Raw genomic sequence first — 20,397 nt, 5'->3', positions numbered from 1 at the left:
ACTGCTGGTCTATATGCTGAGAAATGACAGAAGTAATCACCTGTGTCCTTAGCGAGCTGCTCTAATATTTATTCACATGAGAACTATGGTGACTCTTCCTTCCTGTGCTTTCTGCCCTCTTTTCTTCCTGCCTTCTTCCAGCCATGTCAAGTCCAATTTGGAGCTTCGTGACTTAGTGCCGGCTCACTACTGCCCACCCCTTTTTCTTTCCAGTAGTTAAATGCTACCTCTTTTTCCACAGCAGAGCAGTAACTTGCTGTCTTAGATCAAACAACTCTAAGACTATCAGGTGTCACGAATTGTGCTAAGGAAAGGAGCTGGCTCTAAGCCGATGTGGTCATGTGGGAAAACAATGAAGTGAGGAAATTTGGGAGGAATTTGATGAATACAAGGAATTTAGAGATTCACTTGCCCTTACTGTCTTCCTGAAACCTCCCAGGCTGACTTCATTGAGTTTCAGGGAGTATCTCTCTGAATTAAGATTCATATGTGATGAGATTCACTTGCTAGTAATGAAGGGAGAGAAGAAAGGAAGAATGACAGAAAAAAGTTGTATTCTAGATCTTGTGAGATGGCCATAAAATGAAAGAGGTAACCAGAGGCAAAAACTGAGGGACTTGTGCAGTAGATTAGGAAACCGTTTAGTGTAAGTAATCCATCCTTACCTTTGAGATGGGAACACACAACTTCAGTGTGCCCTTGGCACTTTCTTAATGGGTGACCCAAGGAAAGATCTTTCTGGGTTGATTAAATGAGGACACCAGAAGGTCCTGGATGTCCTTGGCAAATCATGCAGCCTCAATGAGTCTATTTCATCAACTGTAAATTGCATATAGCAAGAGCTACTCCTGGGGGTTCAATGAGATTATGAGGTAGTGACTGGGACTCTAGATTCAGGATGCCTGGATTAAAATCCCAGCTCTGTCACTTGTTCATCTGTGTGACCTGGGAGCAAGATATTGAATCAGGGACAAGTTAGTTATTTATCTGAATTTCTTTATATAAGAATTGAAATATGAAATATTTAGCACATACAGTTGTTGTAAGGACTAAATTAGATAATGCATGTAAAATACATAGAAAAATACTTGGCACATAATATATGTTCAGTAAATGTTTCATAGTTAGTGGTGGTAATGTTAATAGTAAAAGGTAATTCATATAAAGATCCAGTGCAAAGTCTGGCACATAGTAGACCCTCAGTAGCTGTTAGCTATTACTACTGTGGGTTTCCCTGATTTTAGGACTTGTTCACAACTACATCTGTCCCCAATACCTGCCTGAGTTCTAGCCTCTCAGTGTAACAGGAACTGCATCCTCACCAGTTGTGTGGGCTCGAAGTGGTTTTGCTACTTTGTGCCAAAGTGAATAATGTCATTGGGTATTTGTTGTTCACGTGGGTCATGAATTTCAAGTCATCAGGACTGCATTTGTGCCTTGATTTTCTGAGACCGTTACTGCAACCCTACCAGATACGGAGCCTGGCAGTGAGTTCCAATCTGTTTGTGACCCTGATTCCTCATACATTTGGCTCATTTGATCTTACTGGAGTCGTGCCTCAAACTTAATAGATCAACTTGAGACTGTGATGCTGCCATTCTCATGACACAGAATAGCTGCTGTGCACATGCTCCTGCTTTCCTTGGATATCTGAGCCTGCCAAGGCTGGATTGAATTAGCTGCAAGCCTTCTGCCCAATTCTGGGGGACCAACTCCTCACCTGGCCTAGGGTGCTCCTCTTTATTGGCCATTCTTGCCTTACATTTCCTATCGTCCTGGCCCCAGGTCAAATTGTTCATGATATTTTCAACTATGAGATTCTGTTATTCCTTGTTGAACTGCAGAAATGTATTGTAACTTCAAAAACGCTTTTCTGTTTTCCAGAGAAGGAGCAAATGTCAAAATACTTCAGGAGTGGTCTTGCGCCAGAATTCCTTTGTGGCTCCATGATGTAGAGGTATCTGGAGGCATTGGCTTACTTTTCTATTCATTTCACTTTTGTTTTAGAAGACATTCTTGAGTAAGTATGTCCTGGCACCATCTGGGTGCTTCTCTCTGTCACGTTTATTACTTTTCTTGGGGAAAAAAACGCAGCGAGCTCGGCTATCATAATGAAAAGCCTCAGAATATAGCATTTTTGAAACAAATGTTGAATACTAGTGCAGGTTATATTTCTGATACTGATGTATCATGCTTCAGCAAGAAGTGTTATCTTGCTAATTCCATTCTCCAAGTGACGTTTTGAGAGGTTTAATTGACTCTATCTATTAAATTAGGACCTGAACTTGAAAACATTGAAAGTTTTTAGCTTTTAAGTGAGGGATGTAATACTCAGGATAGAAATTTGATTTTACATCATGAGATCACTCTATCTTTGGTTCATGCATAAATGCATTTTTGAATTGCTCAAAATTTTTGTTGTTGAATATAAAAAAGCCAGTTAAAATAGAAACTGGATTATTTGAGCTGCAGCCATTATCTCTACTAGTTATATGTTTGAAAACTATCAGCATAAAAAGCTAAACATGCATGTTGTGCAATACCATCAGAGATTCTGATGAACACTGTTCTTGTCTGTTTCCAATAAGCATTCAGTCTAGTGAGGAGGAAAGCTAGAAATAAGACAATTACACTAATTCTTGCAATTTGCATTTCCTACTAACACAAAAACACTTTTAAATAAGTAATATACGCACAGAAATGAGCAAAATAAACTACAGGCTTGTATTGAATTTACATTCTTACTTAATATGATCCAGAGTTCTAGGGTTTAGTGGTATGGGCCAAAGAACTTAGTTTTCCATCTGGGGGTTGGTAGTTGAGAAGGATTTTAATGTGTGGTATGAGAAGGGTTCAAGACTTAAGGAAGAGTCTGAATAAAGGCACAATAGCGTGGCTGTGCAATATGTGCCCAGGCACTGTGGCATTAGTAAAGGAGATTTATCACTGAAATACTAGGTAGAAGTATGGTTAGAATATTGAAAAGTCACATGTCTAATTTTCCTTTCTGTAGTACTAAATCAAATATTTTAATGAAATTACTGAGTAGAGGTAACACATACCCATGGTTTTAAAGATCTCAAGAATGAAATTTTACAATCATTGGCCAACACATCTAGTTTCACTGGAAATTTTGTAAGTATAGAAGAAAGTGGAAATGTTAATAAAGAGAAAGAAGCCGATTGGCTGTCCCCCACTTGATGGGAGTAACTCATTCTTAATTGAAAATGAGCTTGGCAAACACAATGACACTGATTACATTTCCCCAAAAACTGGTTTGTAGACCAGAATTCTTTCCTTGACAGGTTCAGTGGGAATTCTACCAGTCAGGACAAATAACATGTGTCATGATGTGAGGTTTTGCCTATTGATGAAAAAGAAAAATCCAGACAGAGATAGCTTGGTCAGTACTGGATTAAAATAAAATGAACCTGGTGTTGTTAACACCATAGTGGAACATTTGGATGTTTGGCCATCTTCTGCCTGAGTAAAATTCTGCCTCCCTCTCTGACAAGGGTGAAAGTCATATTGATCATTTTAAATCAGAATTTTTCGTTTTCTAGACCCATTTTTGTTGGGCTATCACAAAACTACATATCATAGATTGCTTAGGTTGTATTTTAATCTCTTCTATCATATGTGAGAAGCATCCTAGTCTAACCAGCAACATATTCTTAGAGCTAATTACTTCTGCAGTTGGTAATCTCATCTGTTTCACTTGGCCTTAGGAGGGTGACTCATTAAAAAAGAAAATTTAATTGTTTATTTTCTTAGTATAAAAGTCATACACATTTGATGTATAAAATTTGAATATAAATGTAAACAAAAATTTTAAAAATCCAAATATTCTATTATTGCATACACTTATAAAAGGAAACATATTGCATATACCATTTAATAACTTACATTTGCCAGAACAATTTTTAAAAATCTTTCTAGGTAATTATCCAGGCATGAAGTTCTTTTTTAATAGCATAAAGTCCTTTGTTGAGTGCATATTTCTTTTTTTTTTTTTTTTTTTTTTTTTGAGACAGAGTCTTGCTCTGTCGCCCAGGCTGGGGTGCAGTGGCCGGATCTCAGCTCACTGCAAGCTCCGCCTCCCGGGTTTAGACCATTCTCCTGCCTCAGCCTCCTGAGTAGCTGGGACTACATGCGCCCGCCACCTCGCCCGGCTAGTTTTTTGTATTTTTTAGTAGAGACGGGGTTTCACTGTGTTAGCCAGGATGGTCTCGATCTCCTGACCTCGTGATCCACCCGTCTCGGCCTCCCAAAGTGCTGGGATTACAGGCTTGAGCCACCGCGCCCGGCCGAGTGCATATTTCTTGGTTTACTTAACAAATCCCGTGGTTTTGAATATTTAGATTGTTTAAATTTTTGTTTCATTGAACACCCTTGTGGTTTATTTTTATTTTTATTATTTTTTCCCACTCATGCATGGTTATTTGCATGAGATAAATTCCTAGATATGGAATTACTGGGTCAATCTATGAGCATATTTAAAGGCTTTTGCTTTGAGTGATACAGTACTGCCAAACTGATCTTAAGGAAGTTTGTACAATATATATTCTGTACTGCATTGTATGAGAATGCCTGTTTTCCTAGATGAAATATGCCATTTTCTGATTTTTTTTTTCTCCAATTGATGTGGCTTGTCAAATTTGGGACCTATTAATTATTTTAAAGATGGTGATTGTCCAAAAATAATAGTAAATTTCCAATATGATCTTTACCTATGTTAAATGTATTGGTCAAATGAGTCAGGTAAGGAGATTGTTTTTAGACATAGTAGTACGAATTTCAAAGTCTTTAGTACAATGGAATGAATGAGATAAACATTTGACTGACCTGGCTTTAAATTCTGGCTCTGAAGTGTCAAGCATTGATGTCTGAAGGATTGAAGTCCAGTTTTCTTGTGTTTAAATGGTGTATCCAATATGACCTATCTATTGGTAGGTAAATTAGACCAGGTGGTTTAGGTATGATTCATCTCATTCTCACTTAGAAGAGTAGACCTTGACTGATACAAACCCAAAGGAATAATCCCATCTCCCTGACCTGGTAATTGATTCAGGAATGAGCAACCCAGTTTAAGCCAATCAACATATAGCATTTTCAGTAGATTGCATTGTGTTCAAAATATTTCAAACTCATCCTATCTGGCTTTTCTTCCAGAAAGATTTTACTTTTCATCCCATTGATGAAAGCTTAGGCAATGATTTTCTTTGCCCTACAAAATGTGAGTGGAAGTTATCTGTGCCATTTTCAAGCAGAAGTTTTAAGAGTCACCATATAATTCTGCTATTACTCGTTTACTTCTGCTACAAGATTAATATGTCCTAGACAGTGACTTCAACTTCAATTTCAGTTTCAAAATGAAGAGGACATGGCTCAAGTCTCAGCTGATCTGCAGCTGCCAACATGCAAGCTGAATGAGAATAAACCTTTGTTGCTTTGCAAGCCACTGACAGGTTGGGGTCATTTGCTATCCCAGTACCGCTTAGCTTAAACTGACTCATTCACCATTCTTTGGGTCAGAGTAAATATTTTTCAAGAGTGGGTGCATAGCCTAATTTTGTCTATTAGTAATGAAGCTCAAAGCATTTGTTTGGCATCTGAGCAAAGAGACTCTTTATTTGAATGCTCTGATATATTGTAGTGTCACCAGACACCTCACCAAATGCAGTAGCATTTTGTTACTGATAGAAATGAGCCAGAGGAAAGAGGAAACAGATGAGAATAGCACCAAGAGAAATGCAGGGAAACAGAGCGAGTACCCTAATCTTAAATCAGTGCCTGAAGCTGACATACCTTTGAACTCATCAGTTAAGTGAACCAGAAAAAATAAATTCCCTTTTTAGTTTAAGCCACTTTGAGTTGAACTTTCTTTTATTTGCAGCCAAAAGTATTGTGGCTGATTCAAATTTCTTCTGTAACATGATTCAGCAGAACACAATTTAGGAAGCATGAAAACAGGACAATACCATGAGATGATAATTTCTGGCAAATGTATGTGTCGTTAATGAGCAATGGAAAGAACACAAAGGTGAAACTTGGAAGAGTTTCTGAAGACAAAGAATTCTCAGATTAGGGTGCAACGTGGTTATTTTAGCTTGAAGTAGCAGTTGAAAACTGCATGGAGGAGAAGGCAAAGAGGTCATTGCTGGTTTCACATGTTGCTCCAAGTTCTCAGTTCTGTACTCTTCTTTGGTTAGTGCTTCTCACTGCCTTAACTGACTTTACAGGACTTCAACAATTGCCTGCTTAACTACATGTCCATGACTAGCCCGCTGTGTTCTCTTAAAGTCCATACCTGTATCACAGAGGCGTCTTCCTAGAGTCATCATTTGACTGGTAGGGGGCTTAATTAATTAGCATTTGTAAGATGTCTCCAGCTTGTTAGTGGATTAGAGGTAATTAGGAAAGCAGGAAAGTGGCAGCAAGAGCTTTCTATTACCTTCCTCTCTGCTGGTCTCTTTTCCTGCTTCTGGAGTAACTGGCATGAATGTTGACTCAAACGAACTTAAACTTGTTATCCTGTGTCATTTGATTTTTCATTAAATAGATTCCAAAGTATCCCAGAAACACTTTACAAGGATCAGTCATTTCTCCTACAGACTAAACAAATTCAGTGTTAATAAATAAAGCAGTTTTATAATTGCCACAAAGGGCAAAGTGTTTGAAACCACAAATAAAATATCTTGGATTCTTAGAGCTTTCTTTTATAAAAACCCTTCTCCCGTAACCAACTTGTACATCTTAGCTCTCCCATGACTGCCACCTGGTAACCCTTTCCCCACATTTAATGAACCCTTCCTTGACAGTCATAGAATTTAAATGTTACATTCTTTTTTTCATACCTTGATTGAATATTTTTTGTCCTGTTCTTATTTAGCCACACAGAGAATGATTCAGTTAGGAAATACATTTGGGGACTAATAAGGAAAGCTTGAACCAACACAGTTTAACAAGATGAAAGTTTGTTTTTTCTCATATACAGGTAGTCTGTAGGTTGACTTTCTATAGTTGTTGCAGTGGTTCTAGAATACCACCTGTGTCCTAGACTGCTATATTTTTATTCTGTCATCATTAACATGTGACTTCCAACTACAAGGAGCAAGAGAACCAAGGTAGCTCCAGACATCAAGTCTTTATTCCAGGCAGGAAGAGGGGGGAAATATGGAAAAAGGAAAAAGATCCTCTCACCCTTCCTGAAAGCGTTATACAGAACTTAGTTACCTGGCCACTGCTATCTTAAAGTGAGGCTGAAAAAAGTAGTTTTGTATCAGTGCACATCGATATCCCTGACAAAACTAGGTTTCTATTATTAAGGAGGAAGGGACAATGGGCATGAAATAGGTAATTATCAGCTTTTGCTACACAGCACTTTTGACAGTATCTTAATAATCCTTAAGTCAATAATAATTATGTTACAAAAATAAGTGAAATACTCACCCACCCCAGTGATCATGGGCCTTTTGGGGTACTGGATGACTTTTAATAGAGTATAGAGATCATTTTATCTGGAAGAATATTAATAAATCTTTATTTGCCACATGGTACCCAGCCATGACAAAAAGTAGATGCAGAGGGAGAAAACTTTTTAAAATCTTTATTAGCGGAAATACTAACTTTCCTAGGCTTCTTCCTACAGGTTCATCTGCAATTACTCTGAAGCAAAAGGGATTTGTGCGCCTTGTCCAAGAGCCCTGTCTAACATATTATTCTTCTAGTTCGATTTTTGTTATCTACAATGCATTCTGTACCATATATTTAAAGGTGGGTTGCTTCATGAGTTAAATATAAAGAGGACGGCACCCCAACAGGGGAAGCAGAAGGCCACAGTGGGATTCTAAATTTGGGTCAACAACAACAACAATAACAAAACAAATGATACTTGTTGTGCAACTATCTGGCCATGGGCCATTTTCAAAATCTTTCTGCCTTAGGGAGATAATGACAGATTATTTGGGGTTGGAGGCAGTGTAGGGAAGAGATGGGTAGGAAAAGACTAGACAATTTTCTGAATTTAGTGTAAGGAAAATGCCCAGTAGATAGAAGCTTAGCAGGTATTCAGTCAATGCTCGTTTCCTGCACCCTCTGTGATTCTGTAGCTAAGAAATTTAGAAACTACCAGGGAGTTAAATTCACAAAAGCATTTCATCTCCACTAAATTTTGTACCATCATCCAGAAGTAATGGAGCAAAATTGCTGAGATCCTTTTCACACCAAGGATTAGAAAACCTTTTCTCTGCCATCCTTTAGTGGCTTACCATGTAGTATTTTTGGCTTAGATCTTATCCAGAAACTACTTCCATCAGCAAAATACAGCATCCTGCTCTCCTGTCACCTACTTTTTTGCCTTCTCTTGGCTCTAACAGATGTTGTTTTCAGGGAGCCAGAAACAGAACCAATGTATCCTTTGATTCACTTCTGCTGTCTACTTAAAGATTGCAGTTCAAGTTTGTGGAGATGCCATTTTTCCAGTAAGGTCTCTTCGTTTGTATTAGTCTGTTCTGACCCTGCTATAAAGAACTACCTGAGATTGGGTAATTTATGAAGAAAAGAGGTTTAATTGACTCATAGTTCTGCAGGCTTAACGGGAAGCATGACTGGGAGGCCTTGGGAAATGTACAATCATGGCAGAAGGTGAAGGGGAAGCAAGCACCTTCTTCACATGGCAGAGCAGGAGAGACAGAGAGTGAAGGAGAAAGTATCACACACTTTTAAACCATCAGATCTTCTGAGAACTCACTCACTATCACAAGAACAGCAAGGGAGAAATCACCCTCATGATCCAGTTACCTCTTACCAGGCCCCTCCTTCAGTTTGACATGAGATTGGTACAGGGACACAAATCCAAGCCATATCATTCTACCCCTTTCTTCTCCCAAATCTCATGTCCTTCTCACATTGAAAAATGCAATTATTCCTTTTCAACGGTTGCCAGTCTTAACTCATTTCAGCATTACCTCAAAAGTCCACAGTCCAAAGTCTCATCTGAGACAAAGTAAGTCCCTCCCCACTATGAGCCTGTAAAATCAAAAGCAAGTTAGTTACTTCCAAGATGAATAGGGTACAGGCATTGGGTAAATGTTCCCATTTCAAATGAAAGAAATTGACCAAAACCAAGGGACTAAAGGCCCCATGCAAGTCTGAAACCCAGCAGGGAAGTCACTAAATCTTAAAGCTCCATAGAAACCCCCTTTGACTCCATGTCTCATACCCAGGGCATGCAGACACAAGGGATGGACTCCCAAGGTCTTGGACAGCTCCACCCCTGTGGCTCTTCAGGGTACAGCCCGGGGCGGCTGTTTTCACAGGTTGTTATTGAGTGCTTGTGGCTTTTCCAGGTGCATGGTGCAAGCTGTCAGTGGATCTACCATTCTGGGGTCTGGAAGGTGATGGCCCTTTTCTCATAGCTCCACTAGGCAGTGACCCAGTGGGGACTCCCACCTGACAGTCTCTTTGCTAAAGCATAACAAGAGTGACCTTTACTCCAGTTCCCAATAAGTTCCTTATCTCCATCTGAGACCACCTCAGCCTGGATTTCATTGTCCATATAACTGTCAGTGTTTTAGTCAAAGCCATTTAACAAGTCTCTAGGAAGTTCCAAACTTTCCTACATCTTCCTATGCCTCTGGGCCTGTGATGGAAGGGGTTGCACTGAAGGTCTTTGAAAGGCCCTGGAGACATTTTCCCCATTGTCTTGGCTATTAATATTTGGCTCCTTTTTACTTATACAAATTTCTGCAACAGGCTTGAATTTGTCCCCCCAAAATGGGCTCTAATGGGCTTTTCCTTTCTATCCCATGGCCAGGCTGCAAATTTTTCTTTTTCTGTTTCTTTTCTTTTTTTCTTTTCTTTTTTTTTCTTTCTTTTTTTTGTTTGAGACTCGCCTTGTCACCCAGGCTGGAGTGCAGTGGCACAATCTTGGCTCACTGCAACCTCCACCTCCTGGGTTCAAGGGATTATCCTGCCCCAGCCTCCTGAGGAGCTGGGATTACAGGTGCATGCCACCATGCTCAGCTAATTTTTTGTAGCTTTAGTAGAGACAATGTTTCACTATGTTGGCCAGGCTGGTCTCAAACTCCTGACCTCAAGATCTGACCGCCTTGGCCTCCTAAAATGCTGGGATTATAGGTGTGAACCACTGTAAATTTTTCAAACTTTTATGATGTGCTCCCCTCGTGCCCCATCACACACACACTTTTTTTTTTTGAGATGGAGTCTCACTCTGTCACACAGGTTGGAGGGCAGTGGCATAATCTTGGCTCACTGCAACCTCCGCCTCCCAGGTTCAAGTGATTCTCATGCCACAGACTCCCTAGTAGCTGGGACAACAGGCACACACCACCATACCCAGCTAATTTTTGTATTTTTAGTAGAGACAGGGTTTCACCATTTTGCACAGGCTGGTCTCAAACTCCTGGCCTCAAGTGATCTGCCCACCTTGGCCTCCCAAAGTGCTGGGATTGCAGGCATGAGCTACCATGCCTGGCCCTCTACTTCCCTTTTAAATGTAAGTTCCAGTTTCAGATAATCTCCTTGCTCATGCATATGAGTGTACACTTTTACAAACAGCCAGGTCACATTTTGAAGGCTTTGCTGCTTATAAATTTCTTCTGCCAGATGCCCTAAATCATCTGTCTCATGTTCAAAGTTCCACAAATCTCTAGTGTAGGGACACACTGCTGCCAGTCTCTTTCCTAAAGTATAGCAAGCATGACATTTACTTCAGTTCCCTACAAGTTCCTCATCTCCATTTGAGACCACCTCAACCTGGACTTCATTGTCCATATCACTCACTACTAGCATTTTGGTCTAAACCATTTAACAAGTCCCTAGGAAGTTCCAAACTTTCCCACATCTTCCTGTTTTCTTCTGAGCCCTCCAAATTGTTCCAACGTCTGCCCATTATCCAGTTCCAAAGTCACTTCCACATTTGTAGGTATCTTTATAGCAATATCCCACTCCTGATATCAGTTTTCTGTATTATTCCATTCTCACACTGCTATAAGGAACTACCTGAGACTGGGTAATTTATGAATAAAAGACGTCTAATTGACTCACAGTTTTCCAGGCTTAACAGGAAACATGACTGGGGGAGGCCTCAGGAAACTTACAGTCATGGCAGAAAGCAAAGGGGGAGCAAGCACCTTCTTCACATGGCAGAGCAAGAGAGAGAGAAGGTGAAGGGGCAAGTGCCACACACTTTTAAACCATCAGATCTCATGAGAACTCACTCACTATCATGAGAACACCAAGGGGGAAAGTGCCCCCATGATCCAATCACCTCCCACCAGGCTCCTCCTCCACTTCAACATGAAATGTTGGCAGGGACACAAATTCAAACCATACTACCATTCTTGTCTTCTTCTTATGCTATCTTAGAGCAGCCATCAGTGTACAAAGTTCAGAAACAGTGTTATCGTCTGGGGAGAGCATATGGAACTGAAACTTTATTTCTTCCCAGAGACATATGCTGTTAATTAAAGGCAGAGTCTAAAGATTGTACTCAGTGTACTCATTGTCACACTGGAGAAAATGCAAAAACCTACTAAATATGTTTCAGCTTTATGTCAATCATTGCATATGTGAGGGTAAGTAGTAAGCTATTTGTTCTATACTTTATTTAAATGGGGGATTAATATTTGCTTAAAATCCTTCAGTGCATCTCCAACTCTTTGGAGAAATTCCAAATTCACTAGCATACCCTCCAAGACCTTTTGTGACCTGGCCTCTGGTCACCTACCTTTTCAGCCTCATATTTTACCACCATGCACCTTATAATCTAGTCAACCGAGCCAATCATAATAAAAGTCACATTTTCAGCCAGCTGCTATACAAAAACTTCACCATAAACCCCATTTAGCTCAAAGTGAGAATTCCTGGAAATGGAATTGCTGACTGAGTAATTCATAAAGAAACATCTGAGGGGCATAGATACTTCTGAACATTGTTCATTTTTTAGTGTGATTCCATTCTTTTCAAATTCCTTGAGCCTATCATGTGTCTTTAATCACAGTTTCTACCAACTTTTCTTAATTCAATTTCTGATTGACCCTCCTGTGTTGCAGCAATGTCCTTCATCCTGTCCCAGGTCTGCAATCAACCCGTGGTTGAAACTCCCATTTGTACCCTCTGAGTTACAGTCATTTACTTGGAGTCTCTGGAGCTGCTGTGACACTTGCATTTCAGATTGACACCTGCAGATCGACACTTTTCCCTAGTCATCATTAGGGAGGTCCATCACTGTCACCTACCCAATCTTATGGGTCAATGCAGCTTGCTAGGATGCGAAAATAAATGGCAGAAGGGAAACTAATAGCTCACTGAATTACACATCTGGATGGTTACCCTCTATGCAGTCTGTTTTTGAGCTTTCATTGGCTAAGAACAAATACGTATGTGTATAAAGAATGCTGCAATGAATTCATTATATGTAGTGTACCATAATGATTTATATGTATATGCAGTATGTTTTAATAAAAATATCTCACAAACCTTATAGCAAAGCAGCAATTTTAAATAGGGTATAGCTGTACATACATTTTCTCATTTAGTTCTCACAAAAATCTTGTGATTTAAATAAATGAAATTAAATAATGTTGCTATTGTACATAAGGAAAGCGAGGCTTAAGATTACGTAAGTGATTTATTTAAGGAAATATATGGTCAAGGAACTCAACCACTATATCAGGAATACAAAATTGATAGCTTTGGCTTTGAAACTGGTCATGGATTTATTGTTGTTGTTGTTTGGGGGAAGAATGTAGTAGATTTAATTTTTATAATTTTAAAATATTTGAATTAACCAATAATTTAATACATACGAACCTCAATACAAATCTGGATTTCCTTTGAAAAATCAGAAAATATGGGACACGAGGTCCTGCCTACCATCAATCACAGAAGCTATGGATAGGTTTCCCTGGCTCCTATGGCCATTTGAAGTTAAGACTGCTGAATAATTCTCTGTCTGTCTGTTACTCCGTAGTTCTTCCAAAGCACTATACTTTGCCATTTTCCCCCTTCTCAGTCGCTCAACTGTCAATTCTATTATTTATATTCAACCAATGCAATCCACCTCGTTTCCTGCCTCTCTATCACTATCACTCCCTCTCTCCAACACTTTCCACTCCTGCTAACTTTGGGTCTGCCTCTACTAGCAAACCTCTAGGCAAACCTCTCTCTTACTCCTTCCTGCAGTGTACTCTAACTGTCCTCTAAATTTACTATTCACACAGCCTACTGATAGCATCTCCATTGCTCAGCTTACTCTAGCCTGGTAAGAATTCGAATGAATGGATGAAATTTAGCATGGATGGACGAATGGGCAAATGTATGATTTGTTGACTTGAACTCAGGTGGAAACCACTTTCTGCTCTCCCTTTCCAGAATAGAAGGAAGTGAATATTAAAAGCTATTTCTAGTGACCTGCCCTTGACTTTTGACCAGAGCATAGCATATGCCTGAGCTGTTGTTGGTCTGCTCAGCAAATGTTTCTAAACCAAAAATATCCAGGATGAAAGGATACAACATTCTTTTTCCTTACCAAAGGATCTCAAAGCAATAATATTATGATAATTTAATATTAAAATGATATTAAAAAAACAGATACAGCTGAATGGTCATTTAGTTTTGCAGAATTAAAAAGAGCAAGCTCTAGGATATTAATCACTAAGTACAGTTGAGTGCCAAATTTAGCACTGAACTTCTAGTAGTGAAGACAATTTTATTACACTGAAGAGAAACATTTATTAAACAAGACATTATACTAACCAGTAAGTTAAAATATGTCTCTTTATCTCAAATATTTTCAGTGACTCTTGTTTTAACTAGGCATTCTGCCATCTGCAAATAATGATATTTTACATACACTTCCACAACAGTTAGACATTTTTCTTCCTTTTTAACTTCTTGCAATTGCACAATTCACAAACTCAAAATTGATTATCAAGTTAAATGCTGTCCTTTTTTGTCGTGTCCTTTATATAATAATTATGAAAGCAATTAATTCATATCATTAATAAAATGAAGTGAAAGGCTTATAATAGAAAACAGCTGTCTCTTGTCCCTCTTCCCCAGTTTCTCCCTCTAACGGCAATTGTTTCAAATGATTTTAGCTATCTGTTCTTTTAATTAAAAATATTTCTAAATGCTATGTTTTTACTGCTTTTTCTTTACTTATTAATTTTAAATATTACCTACTTGACTCACTATTATGGTAGATGATGGTTCAACTCTCTTATACCATCCCTGCTTCCCTTCCTTCCCTCACCTTCTGATATTTACAGTATTTTTCACTCTTTTTAAAATAAAATTTGAGTCCAGTCTTTTTCACTTTTGCATACAATAGCCCCTAAAAGTCTCCCTGCTTCTACGCTTGTCTCTCAACATTCTAGTCTCAACACAGTAGCCACAGGGCTCCCTCTAAAATGCAAGGAAGATCTTGTACTTCTCTAATCATAACCTTGCAATGGCTCTTCATCTTATTCAGAGTAAAAGGCCAGGTCCTTACAACATCTTTCAGGGCCTGCATGCTCTGGCTCTCATTGCAATCTAATGTAGTCTCCTCCTACTCTCTCCTCGGCCCAAATCCTTTCAGTCCTGTTTGTTTTCTTTCTATTTGTTAAGCAGTTCACTCATACTCTTCCCTTAGGGCCCCTACAGAAGCTGTTGTATCAGAATGAAATGCTCTTCTCCCAGATATCTATAAGGCCACCACCCTTACTCTCTCAGCCTGTCCTCCTGCCTCTCAGTCTGTTAAAACTTTTTTTTTTCCGACAGCACTTGCCACCTTTTGTATTAGTTTATTTTCACAGTGCTATACTATACTATCCAAGACTGGGTAATTTATGAGCAAAGGAGTTTTAATTGACTCAGAGTTCCTCATGGCTGGGAAGGCTACAATCATGGAGGAAGGGGAAGCAGGCACCTTCTTCACAAGGTAACAGGGGAGAAAAAAAAAGGAAGGAAGAACTTCCGAACACTCATAAAACCATCAGATCTCATGAGAACTCATTCACTATCACAAAAACAGCATGGGGGCAACCACCACCATGATCCAGTCATCTTCCTCCCTTAACACTTGAGGATTACAATTTGAGTTGAGATTTGGGTGGGGACACAGAGCCAAACCATACCACCTTCTAACATAATGAACTTACTTAAATATGTCTTCAGTTTATTGTCCATATCCCTACTCTTAGTGGAATACAAGCTGTTTGAAAGCAGGATCTTCATTTTGTTTACCAAAGTATGCCACACATCAGCCTAGCATATAGTAGCTGCTCAAAAAACTGGATACATGAATGGATCAATGTGATGATTTAATGTGACAGTCTGTAGGGTCAACTGTAATATTATGGCAATTTCATCTCCTTTCTTGAAGTTTTCTTCTTCTCCAAGAGTTTGTAATTATCGCTTTCTTCTCCTGTATCTGTCTGCTCTCCATATATTCTTCATTATAAATGTTTTATAATATCAGGGTTTTGTTTTTAAGGAGAATGACTGATGCATGTCTAAGTTTAATTTCAGCTTTTAGTAAAAGTTTGTTATTGTGTTAAGAGAATATTCTTATACTACTTTTAAACAGCTTTATTGAGATAGAACTCACAGATCATACAATTCTCCTATTTAAAGTGTACAATTCAATGGTGTTATGAGTTGAATCATGATCCCCTCTACAAATTCTTGTGTTGAAGTTCCAACCCCTAGTACCTCAGAATGTAACCATATTTGGAGATAAAGTCTATAAAGAGGTGATTAGGTTAAAGTTCAAGGTCAGTAAGGTGGGGCCCTGATCCAGTATGACTGTAGTCCTTTTTTTTCTTTCTTTTTTTTGTGAGACGGAGTCTCACTCTGTCACCCAGACTGGACTGCAGTGGCATGATCTCTGCTCACTTCAAGCTCTGCCTCCCGGGGTCACGCCATTCTCCTGCCTCAGCCTCCCGAGTAGCTGGGACTACAGGCGCCCGCCACCACGCCTGGCTAACTTTTTGTATTTTTAGTAGAGATGAGGTCTCACTGTGTTAGCCAGGATGGTCTCCATCTCCTGACCTCGTTATCCACCCGCCTTGGCCTCCCAAAGTGCTAGGATTACAGGCGTGAGCCACCGAGCCCAGCCGACTGTTGTCCTTCTAATAAGAGAAAGTGACACCAGTTACCCATGTGCACAAAGGGATGACCGTATGAAGACAAAGTGTCAAGAAGGTGTCCAGCTGCAAATCCAGAAGAGAGGCCTCAGAGGAGCCCAACCTTGCCAGCACCTTGATTTTGGACTTCCGGCCTTCAGGACTGTGAAAAGATAAATTTCTGTTGATGACGCCACCCAGTCTGTGGTATTTTGTTACAACAGCCTTAGCACAGTAATACAGATGGTTTTTAGTGTGTTTACAGATACTTGTTACCATCATTAAAGTTGGTTTTAGAACAATTTTATTACCTCAAAAAGAAGCCCCAACCCTTAAGCTATCACCACCTCGCATCCTCCCTATGTACTTTAACCCTAAACCACCACTACTCTACTTTCTGTCTCCATGAATTTGCCTATTCTGGACATTTCATGTAAATATAGAATGTGGTATTTTGTGACTGACTTCTTTTACTTTCGCATGTTTTCAAGATTCATACATGTTATAGCATGTGTAGTTCTTCATTCTTTTTCATGGCCTAATAATATCCTGTGTATGAACATACCACATTTTGTTTATCCATTCATCAGTTGATGGATATTTGAATTGTTTCCACCTTTGGGCTATTATGAATCATCCAACCGTACAAGCTTTTGTGTGGACATGTGTTTTCATTCTCCTATTCAGCCATGCATCACTTAATGATCGGGATACGTTCTGAGAAATGTATCTTTGCACAATTTTGTTATTGTGGAAACATCATAGAGGACACTTACAGAAACCTGGGTGGTATAGCTGACTACACCCCTAGGCTCTGTGGCATAGCCTATTGCTCCTAGGTTACAAAGCTGGGCAGCATGTTATAGTACTGAGTAAGGTAGGCAATTTAACACCATGGTAAGCATTTGTGTATCTAAATAATAAACATATCTAAACATAGAAATGCTAAAGAAAAAATATGGCATTATAATCTTATGGGAGAACCACTGTGTAAGTGGTCCATCATTGACCAAAACATTGTGATGTGGCATATGACTGTACACCTAAGAGTGGAATTACTGGGTCATAAGGTAACTCTGTGATAAACTGTTTCAGGGACTCCCACACTATTTTTCACAGTGGCTGTACCACTGGCAGTGTATGAGGGTTCCATTTCTCTGCATCTTCACCCACACTTGTTATGATCTGACATTTTGATTGTAGCCATCTTAGTGAGTGTGAAATGTGATTTCACTGTGGTTTTGATTCACATTTCCTTGATGACTAATGTCAACTATCTTTTTGTGTGCTTATGAAACATTTGTAAATCTTCCTTGAAGAAGTGTCTGTTCAAGTCCTTTGTTCATTTTTAAATTGTTCTATTTGTCTTTTTTATTGAGCTGTAAGACTTCTTTATATATTTTGAACACAAGTTTCTAATCAGATACTGACTTGGAAATATTGTCTCCAATTCTGTGGGTTGTCTTTTCACTTTCTTGATAGTGTACTTTGCACCACAAAAGTCTGAATTTTGATGAAGTCCAACTTATCTATATTTTCTTTTGCTGCTTGTACCTTTAGTGTCATCTTTAAAAAATCTATTATCAAATCTGAGGTCATAAAGATTTACCCTTATTTTTTCTTCTAAGAGTTTTATGATAGTTTTAGTTCTTAAATGTAGGCCTTTAATCCATTTTGAGTTAATTTTTGTATGTGGTATGAGGTAGGAGTCCAGTTTTATTTCTTCGCATTTGGCTATCCAGTTGTCCCAACACTATTTGTTGAAAGACTATTCTTTCCTGCGGTGAATGACCTTGGCACCCATGTCTAAAATCACAGACATGAGCTTATTTCCTGTGTTCAATTCTATTCTACTGACCTGTATGTCTATCCTTATGCCAGTATCATACTGACTTGATTATTACTATTTTCTACTAAGTGTTTAAATAAGGTAGCATAGTTCCTCTTACTTTGTTATGTTTCAATATTGTTTTAATATCCTGGATTCATCACAATTTTATATGAATTTTGGAATCAGCTTAATTTCTACAAAGAAGTTAGGTGAGATTTTGGCGAGGTTTATTGCCTATTTATTTATGAGTCAGTTTTGATAGATTGTGTCTTTCCAGAAATTTGTCTATTTCATCTAAATTATTTTATTGGCATGTAAGTAATCACAGTATTTCTCTATAACCCTTTTTATTTCTGTAAGGAAGGTAGTAATGTCCCTTCTTTCATTTCTGATTCTAGTAATTTGAACCTTCTCTCTTTTTTTTTCTTGGCCAATAAATGCTAAAGGTTTATCAGTTTTGTCAATCACTTCACAAACCAGCTTTTGGTTTCATCGATTTTCTCTATTGTTTATATATTCTCAATTTCATTAATTTCTACTCTAATGTTTATTATTTCCTTACTTCTGCTGGCTATAGGTTTAGTTTGCTCTTCTTTTTCCAGTGCCATAAGATGGAAGGTTGGGTTACTGAATTGAGATCATTCTTTTGCTTTAATGTAAGGATTAACAGCTATGTTTCCCTTTTAAAACTACTTTAGCTACGTCTTGTAAGCTTTGGTACATTGTATCTTAAAGTATTTTATGATTTCCCTTTTGGTTTATTCATTGGTCCATTACTGATTTAGGACTGTACTATTAATTTCCACATTTTTCCCAATTATAGTCAGAGAACATATTCTGTATTATTTATATTCTTTAAATTTATTGAGGTCTATTTTATGTCCTGGCATATAATCTATCCTGGAGAATGTTGTATTTGCACTCAAGAAGAATATATACTCCTAATTTGTTGGGTGTCCTATAAATAACTATTAGATATATCTAATTAATGGTGTATTTCAAGTGTTTCTTAATTGATCTTCAGCTTAGTTGTTATAGTCAGTTTTTAAAATGGGATATTAAAGTACACAACCATTATAGTTGAATTGTGTATTTCTATCTTCATTCTTGTCAGCTTTTGCTTCAGGTATTTGGGTGCTGTTATTAGTTGCATTCATTTATACTTGTAAATGTATAGATTTAAAATTCTTCCTCATGGGTTGATTCTTTTATCTTTAGAAAACATCTCTCATTACTTTCAGTTACAAAAAAAACCTTTTTTTGTTTTCAGGTTTATTTAGTCTGATATCAATATAGCCACTTTAGCTTTCTCGTGATTTGTTTGCATAATATGTCTTTTTTTCATCCTTTTACTTTCAATCTATTTATATCATTAAATCTAAAGTGTGTCTTCTGTAAACAGTATATTATAGGTCTTGTTTTTAAACCCTGTCTGACAATATCTTCCTTTTGATTTGGTTGGATTATTTAATTCATCCACATTTAATACTCATTAATATACTTGGATTATGTCTGCCATTTTAAATTTTGTCCTCTGTATGACTCATGTTGTTTTTATTCCTCTATATTTTCTTCAGAGATTTATTTTACATTGAGTTAATATATGTCTAATGTACCATTTAAATAGCTTTAATGACTCTTCACACATTTTATGATTTCCTTGGTGGTTGCTTTAGAGTTTATCATATACATCTTATCAGAAGCAATTTCAGATTTATAATTAATTTAATTCCAGTGAGATATAGAAACATTACTTCTATATAGTTCTATTTATCTTTTCTTCTTCTTCTGGTATTATTGTTATCGCTATTACATCTATAAATGTAACAAACACAACAGTATATTTTTATAATTATTAATTTATATAACTTTGTGTATTTTAAAGAAGCTGATAGGAGAAAAGAGATGGGTGTATATTTATAGCAAGTTTATCCAAACTGTAACTCACGAGACACATGTGGCCCAAGATGGCTTTGAATTACGCCCAACACAAATTTTCTTAAAACACAAAGTATAACACAAAGTATAAACTTTCTTAAAATATTATGAGATTATTTTTGCAATTTTTTAAGCTCATCAGTTATCATTAGTGTTAGTGTATTGTATATGTGACCCAAGACAATTCTTCTTATTCCAGTGTGGCCCAGAGAAGCAAAAATATTGGACACCCCTGATTTATAGCTTTTCTTATATGAATCTTCTTATTTATCATTTCTGCCTCTCTTCAATTGTTCTTATGGATTCAAGTTAACGTGTGCAATCATTCCATTAACTCAATACAACTTTGATTCCATCTACTTCCTTTGTGGTCTTTATAAGCAAATGTATCACATTTCTATAAGTTATAGGCCAAACAATACATGCTACCCACATTGTTTTATACAGTTGCCTTTTTTCAAATTTTTAATTTTTTTATTTCAATAAGTTTTT

General features: G+C 37.8%; 1 long non-coding RNA gene across 1 annotated transcript in view; it reads left to right on the top strand.

Moving 5' to 3' along the window:
* LOC144329577 (uncharacterized) overlaps positions 1 to 20,397 on the top strand; it is a 58,315-nt gene that overhangs the window by 5,781 nt on the left and 32,137 nt on the right. Inside the window, exon 2 of the long non-coding RNA XR_013394943.1 lies at positions 1,885 to 2,020. This is a non-coding gene — a long non-coding RNA (uncharacterized LOC144329577). The remainder of the gene's footprint in view (positions 1 to 1,884; positions 2,021 to 20,397) is intronic.

Source organism: Macaca mulatta, chromosome 6 (assembly GCF_049350105.2).
Source record: "Macaca mulatta isolate MMU2019108-1 chromosome 6, T2T-MMU8v2.0, whole genome shotgun sequence".
Taxonomy (NCBI): Eukaryota; Metazoa; Chordata; class Mammalia; order Primates; family Cercopithecidae; genus Macaca; species Macaca mulatta.
This window is presented reverse-complemented; position numbering and strand designations above follow the sequence as displayed.